Here is an 8031-nt window from a genome sequence, read left to right on the forward strand (position 1 = left end):
AGCACAGATTAGAAGGATTAGTAGAATTTAAACCAGTACATCACTTGTTCTTCCCATTCTCCCATTCATTAAAACAAGAATTTATAGACTATACTGCACACCAAACGAACTAATAACTACCATTATCCATAATTTCCTCCAAATTGTATTGTATTAATTCCCAATGATATTAAAGAGTTAAGGTTCATCTTCTACATATGATAGATGAGGGGATACCTAAAAAATAGAGGTCTATCACTATCTTCACATCAGCAGAATTTCAAATTTATTTTGTTATGGCAACAAATTTCTCCATAGATCTCTCTGCCATGTTACTGTTAACAGCACATTGAATGATTTTGAGTGTTTTACCCATCAGGTGCATCATGGCACACACAAGATCTATCCCAGTCCCATGATCTTAAATATTGGACACGTTCTGCATGAACACAGAGCTTCTTACTAATGAGACGACTTCCAATCATCTCTAGAAAATGGCAGTTAACTATACAGACATAAAATAATAACTATAAAACGGATGCAATATGAGAATGGAACTATTTGAACAAATTTTGGACTTATCGTATGTTATTTTTATGGAATTTTTTTCTCTACCCATTTTTTAATTAAACCTAACAAATCGATCGTCTGCATTATCCGTCTCCCAAGTCATCTGTGGTCTTTCTACATGGGCCTCCAGGGGGGTTTCAATGGTGATTTGAATCGTTGTCAATTCACTGTACATAAAATATACCAAAAATCTTATAAATTGGGTAATAAGTATGCATATAAAATTTTCATATTTATCAAATGACTTATACTTTAATTATCACAAAAGCATGTTATTTTTAATAGTAGTTTCATGTATTTTCATGATTATTTTCACTTAAATGATCATAAATGCATAATTACTTATGCTTAAAATAATTTATTATATTTTAGGATGTTATTCTACCTTCTCATAATTTTTTAGTCTTTAAAGGATCACATTGATAAACTAATTTTGCCAGTTAGAATAAACATTTTTGGATGTATTTAAATATTTTAGAGGTTTATTAAAAATTTTAATGATATTCTAATTTTTCCTATTTTCTACAATTTTGATGTATTTTTACATTAAATTCATAAATAAAGTCTTATGAGTTGGAAGATATAAACTTTCTTTTTAAAATATTTCATAGGATTTATAATGTAATTTATTTGATTTAATTTAATACGATCTGCCATGAGTCATATTCAATTTTTTTGAGTTACTGCCAATGTTTGGCTGCAGGAATGGATGACCTGAATTAATCATTGGCTGCAGCCAATGACCAATATGCGTCCACCAAGGTAATTATTAATTATTACTTTTAAACTCAAAAGACATGAATCCAATTGAAAACAAGATGTTCTTTTTTCATCGTTAATGTTGTATATCTCTTTTATGCCCATTTACACATGTCGTCATGTGATTTACCAAAGGAAAACAGCTCAATGATTGGACCAAAATTATCGTTTATTTATGTTTTTTCAGGTATGCTTAGCAGAATAGAGGTGGGCATGACAATTAACCACAGATTTATCACAAAATGTTTGGCGCAACGTCTGGGGGGACATGGGACTATGTCAGATCAAAATTGTGGAATATGTGAAATCATTGACATATTTTACAGGGATCAGAGGCACATGGCAGTGAATTAATGGAAAATCATTTTAAACCCATGTTTTAACATGAAATCTTGGAGAAATCTGATGATCCCATCCCACGCTGGTGATCATGATGAGAAGCCTAAAAATGGAGAAATAAACAGACCTGATTTCTATAACACCAAATTATAATGTTTAACGATGTAGAATGATTTTTAGGCTTCAAATTTGGAGCTATAAACATACCCGCAGCCCATTTTTGTAAAAAAGGCACCTTTAATTTTTTTATATATCAAAATTAGCGGAGTGGTTTTCTCATTCAAAATCATTTTTGGAGAAATTATCTCATCAAAACTCATGAAGATGAAACACCACTCAGCCCATTAGGCATATGACAATGCAGTTATGATAATACATGTCTTTCTAGAGTCACATATTTGTCCTTTTTTCCCTGATTTATCATCATCAAACTTTCACCATCTGGCATGACACCCAGAACCACATGTTAGTTCCGCAAGATGCTTGCATCGATTCTCAAGGATGATGAAGATTTTACATGAATGTAAATCAATGTAAAACATACCACGATCCATCGCGTCTTCTCTAGTTGAATCAAACAAGCTTGAGGGGAGGCCTTTTGGATCAATACCGGATGACTTCCTGAAGTCTCTCTGAGTAATGGGATGCTCAGGAGAAAAGTCAATTTCCTTATGACCTAAGGACCTGGCCCGTATTTATAGGAAGAGGAGATACATAAGCCTCTTAAGCCTATCTTAATTAATCCCATCATTATAATCAAGACATGCTTAGCCTCTACACATTTTATAACCATACTTATTGTTATAAGTGTCTTAATCCCATCATTAAGTGAATCACATATAAATTGGGATTTGTAACTGATAGCTTAAAAATATGCAATCATATACATACATAGATAATTGTCCTTATATTAAGAAATTAATCTAACAATCTCCCACTTGGACAATATAAATATGTTCATGAAATATTGCATATCATCACTGTAGGAGCTCAAAATTTTTGCTATCATTACTAAGACATTTCAACCAATCTCGTCCATCACAAACTAGCATATAACGAAGGGGCTTTTGTTACAGTAATAGTAACCAAACCCAAACAATGATCACATACACCAATTCATTGAATGACATAGGTCATGTATGGATGTGTAGCATGGAAATTACACAACACGTGATTCATAAGTGTACATTTCCAACTTAATCCTCCAGATTCTGAATGGAGATGAACTGAAGTTTGCTCAGACATGCTTAAATTTAGGAGATTAATCATGCATCAAAAGAACTCCATAATGTGTCTATTAATGAATGAGCATCAAAATACAAACTCCCACTGAATTACATATCCTCATGAGGTATTAAACCCATATGAGCAGTGTGCTCATGAAAGACCTTTGGCGGCAGTCCTTTTGTGAGTGGATCCGCTACCATGGAGTTTGTCCCAATATGCTCAATAGACAACTGCCCTGTCTGAACTTTTTCTTTCACAACTAGGAACTTGATATCAATTTGCTTTGACTTCTTTAAGCTCCTGTTGTTATTGGCAAACATAATGGCTGACTAATTATCACAATAGAGCTTTAGCGGTCTTTCAATGACATCAACGTTTCTCAAGCTTGTGACAAAATTCTTCAGCCAATTGCCTTAATTTGATGCTTCATAGCATGCTATATATTGTGCTGCCATAGTATAAGATGCTATCAATGCTTGCTTTGCACTTCTCCAAGATATAGCTCCTCCTGCTAACAGAAAAATATAGCCTGAAGTAGACTTTCTGCTATCAACGCATCCAGGAAAATCAGAATTGGAATACCCAATGATCTCCAATTGATCTGATTTTTTGTACGTGAGCATATGTCCTTTTGTTCTCTAATTCTTCAATAAAGACAATGTCATGAACTCTATCTCCCCCTGCAAACTCAACATCCTCAAAGAAATGAGCATTTCCTCGCTCAAAAAAGGCTTTTGCAGTGGGGTCATAAAATTTAAAAGCTATAGACCTTTCAGAATATCCAAAAAAATAGCATATGATAGTTCTGGAGTCAAGCTTTCGTTCATTAGGCAACAGGGGTCGTGCTTCTACTTGACAACCCCAAATGTGTAAATGTTTCAAACTTGGTTTGCAAGTGGTCCAAAGCTCATATGGAGTTTTCTTAGTTGCCTTTGTTGGAATTCGATTAAGTAAATAGGCAGCCGTCTTGAGTGCTTTGCTCCAGAGGTTCATTGGAAGAGGCGATTCTGTAAGCATACTTCTAACCATACCTTGGAGTGTTCTATTTCGCTGCTCGGCAACACCATTCATGTGGGGTGAACCTGGCATGGTGTATTGAGGAACAATACCACATTCTGATAGATATTTAGCAAAAGGGCCCGGACATTGTTCACCTGAACCATCATATTGACTATAGAATTCACCTCCACGATCAGATTTTATGGTTTTAATCCGCTTGTTTTGCTGACTTTCAGAGACATTTCCAGAGATTCTGATTTCTCATGAATGAGATATAGGTGGCCATATTGAGAATAATCATCCGTGAAAGTAATAAAGTAGCATTGACCATTTCTAGTTGTTGTAGGGAGTGGTCCACATATATATGTATGAATCAATTCTAGGACATCTGAAGCTCGAATGTCCCCTTTTCCCTTGGGTTTTGTTTGTTTCCCCTTGATACACTTGATGGAAGTGTGAATATTCTCATCATCAAAGGGATCCAGAATACCATCTGACACAAGGCAATCGATTCTTTGATGAGAGATATGCCCAAGTCTTTTGTGCCATAATGAAATGGAATTCTTATTTGTTAACTTTGTTTTGGCCCCTTTTGCACTAGTATGTAAAATTTCATTGGATGAGACGTCCACATCAAGTATATAAAGGTTTCTATCACTTAATAAAGAGACAGTGCCGATTAGACTTGATTCATAAAAGAGACTAACTTTACTATTTTCAAATAGACAAGTATAACTGAATTTCTCCAAAACAGGTACAGAAATTAAATTACGTCTAAAAGATAGTACAACGAAAGTCTCTATCAAGTCTAAACAACATACAGATTTTAAGTTCAACCTAAACGTCCCTATTGCCACCACTTCTGCTGAATTGCCATTCCCGATGTAAATGAAGCTTTTAGCGGCACTCGATGACCGGCAATGGAGGCAACCCTGCATAGACACGCTAACACGAATAGTAGCCCCAGAGTCGAGCCACCACGTGTCTAAGGGCACAGAGGCAAGATTAACTTCTGAACAAACTAGAGAGATCAAGTTACCTCTCTTAGGGCAATTCTTTTTTAAGATGCCCACTCTTTCTGCAATGGAAACATGTCACAACTTTGTCCTGCTTCTGTTGCTTCTTATGATGTGACCCATATTCAGATTGCTTCGGTTTTGGCTGCTTTTTGATTTTCCTCTTTGCTTTTGTTGTCAAATTTGCGCTTTCATGATGCTCTGTAGTTAGTTGTTGTTGTTCTTGAGCACGGAGCGAAATGAAATTATTGAAACTCATCTTTTCACGTTGAACCTTGTATGCCAATTTGAATTGCTTATATGGTGCAGGAAGTGAATATAGCACAAGGTGCATGAGCATCCTTTCAGATACACCCATGCCCAATTGTCCAATTTTAGTGGCTATAGCGGACATTTCCAAAACATGTTCTCTAATGTGACCTTTTTCATGAAATTTCATGGAAATCAACTTGTGTAATAGTTCATGAATTTCAGATTCTTCATGGGTTGCAAACTTCTGTTCAATTTATGCCACAAATTCTGTTGCTGTGATGTCTTCCCGAATAAGATCTGCCTGATAAGATTCAGGCACAAAACGTTGCATCATCATCAAACTTAACCGATTTGATCTTTCCCATGCCTCCAGGTTTTCTTCATCTACTTCGTCAGGTTTTTCAGATCTCATGGCATAATCAAGATTTGAGTGTGCGAGGGAAAGCATTACATCTTTCTTCCATGTCTGAAAGTTATTGGGATTCAAGATGGAAATTTTATGCCCTTGTATGGTGATGTACTCGTGTGCAGTCGCTGTATAATAGGACAAATAGCTCACATATGGAAATGGATCACAAATAAAGTACAAACCCATTTCAAGACATCAGGCGCAACATTAATGTATCATCTTTAGACAATAACATTAACTTCAATTGACATCTTGTTGTGGATAATAACATAGACAAAAAATTTCCCGTCAACTAGTAAGCATGTCTTTGGACCGACTAACCAATCACAAGAAAAACAACTGAATATTTGTCTCATGTCATTTACCACGAGTGTACAAAGTCTCGTCCAGTAGTTGTCGTCCTTTGGGCCAGCTAGTACTGACATTTTACATGTGTACACTACATCCAATATATAGAGTTATGATTTCCACAAAAGAGCCTACTTTGGCAGGATATTGTTTCCGTCGAAAACTCATTACACTGGACAATGTACTGAATTTGCATGTACTTGACTGCTGGTATGAATACGTTCAATTGTCCATGACATTGGGTATTCTCAAGTCAAAATACCAAACATAATTTGCCAATTTTGTATTCAACACTTATAGACCAATACATTAGGACCTTCTTCGGCCAGCTAGTGGTGAAAATCCATTAAACTTGGTTTATCAGCCTTTCAATGGCTGATTTGCAACTTAAACATTGATATTTCTATCTCTGAGAGCCCTAATATGGACTATTATTGCCTTGGGATTGCTGCTGTAGTGGCCCATAAAGGTCTTACAAGGGCTTAGGGCAGTCAAAAATGGGCCACCTATATTATACTTTAAGGGCTCCAAGAGTAGGCCAAATGTGTATATTTATATATATTTATAGGACCCAAGGTGGACCAAAATGGGCTGCCCCTAGTGGGTTTTGCGGTGCCCCTTGGGCGGCGCGAAATGGGCTGCCCATTAGGGTTTCCGTGGCCCCCTTAAGTGGCCCGAAATGGGCCGCCCATTATAGGTCCTGTGGGGCCCTGGGCAGCCCAAATGGGGCCAACCATTAGGAGTCCCGCGGGGCCCTTGGGGGGCCCAAAATGGGTCACCCAATACGGGTCCAGCGTTGCCGCTGGGCAGCCCGAAATGGGCTGCCCAATATGATTGGGTGGAGTCCTTTTGGGCAGCCCGAAATGGGCTGCCCATTAAGTTCCCGCGTGGGGCCCTGGGCGGCCCGAAATGAGCCGCCCAATAGGCTCCTATGGGGCCCCTTCGGTGGCACAAAACTCTGACATCTATCCACGCCTATCTTTGTCACCACAGGTGATGATAGATCCCCATCCCATGCCCTACTCTACTGCCCACTCACGTATCTGAAGCCATTTTTAAGGCCATCCATAAAATCATTTCTCTCCCTTCACCAATAGTGCACATAGTTTTCATGAATCTGCTGTCACCTAGAGCTACCAAGCACCAGTTAAGGTAATTTACTTTTTCATTATCTTAAAATTATTTCAAGTTAATTTTTCAGTGGTTTTATTTTTAATTACAATTATGTTTAATTGTTCAAATTTATTTCCCTACAAATATAAATTAAACCTAAAAGTTCACTTATTCAGTACTTTCTCTCTATGGATTCATCCCTTTCTAGCTCTGTGATCATAACTAATATTTAACTAAACTGGGAAAGGGAAAAATGTTGATCATGTTTGACCTAATTTATCCAAGTAATGTAAAATAATTTAGTAAAATTTAATACATTTTTTAGTGAGAAAAAATAATTATGAATCAAACTGGAATGGACGGAATGGAGATGATTTTCTATGATGTTACTAAGTGAGAAAAGGTTATTTTACCTTTCCAAATTTTGATGAAGATGGTGGCGGATACAATAGGGTGAGTGATGTGAATTTACCATCATTAGTGTGACTGAAATGGAGTATATGTGCCAACAATTGGCAGAGTTGGTGGTGGCATATGAGATGATGCAAACCTTGGTTATCCTTGGAGATGATTACCAAGGAAAAAGGAAAAACATGTGAGCCTTAAAAATACTAATCTAGTCATAATGTGTCCAACTTGCCAAGTGATGTTTTCTCATTGTGAGTCTGGATCCAAACCTTGTCCATTCAATCCTTCAATCTCGAGGCTCAAGAACAGGCCCGAATAATTTTTGAATGATGAAATCAATACACTTATCATCATTAGAAACAACATCCAAGGGGGGCTGATGGAGCGCAGCCGGGCGACGCCGATGAATCGTCAGCAGAGCCGTCGTCGATGTCATCACCACCACCAGCATCGCCGCCGATCCGTGTCCAGCCAGACCGGCGCACCAAAGTGTCCATGAAGGCGGTCAGGTTTAAGTACCCTAGGTAAAGCATGAGTTTGCGCCCATCGTTATCTGTTTTTCCATTGTTTTTATTCTCTGTTTTGTGTTCGTCACGATGAGTTCCCCCCCCC

This window comes from Wolffia australiana, chromosome 16, assembly GCF_029677425.1.
Source record: "Wolffia australiana isolate 7733 chromosome 16, ASM2967742v1".
NCBI classification, from domain to species: domain Eukaryota; kingdom Viridiplantae; phylum Streptophyta; class Magnoliopsida; order Alismatales; family Araceae; genus Wolffia; species Wolffia australiana.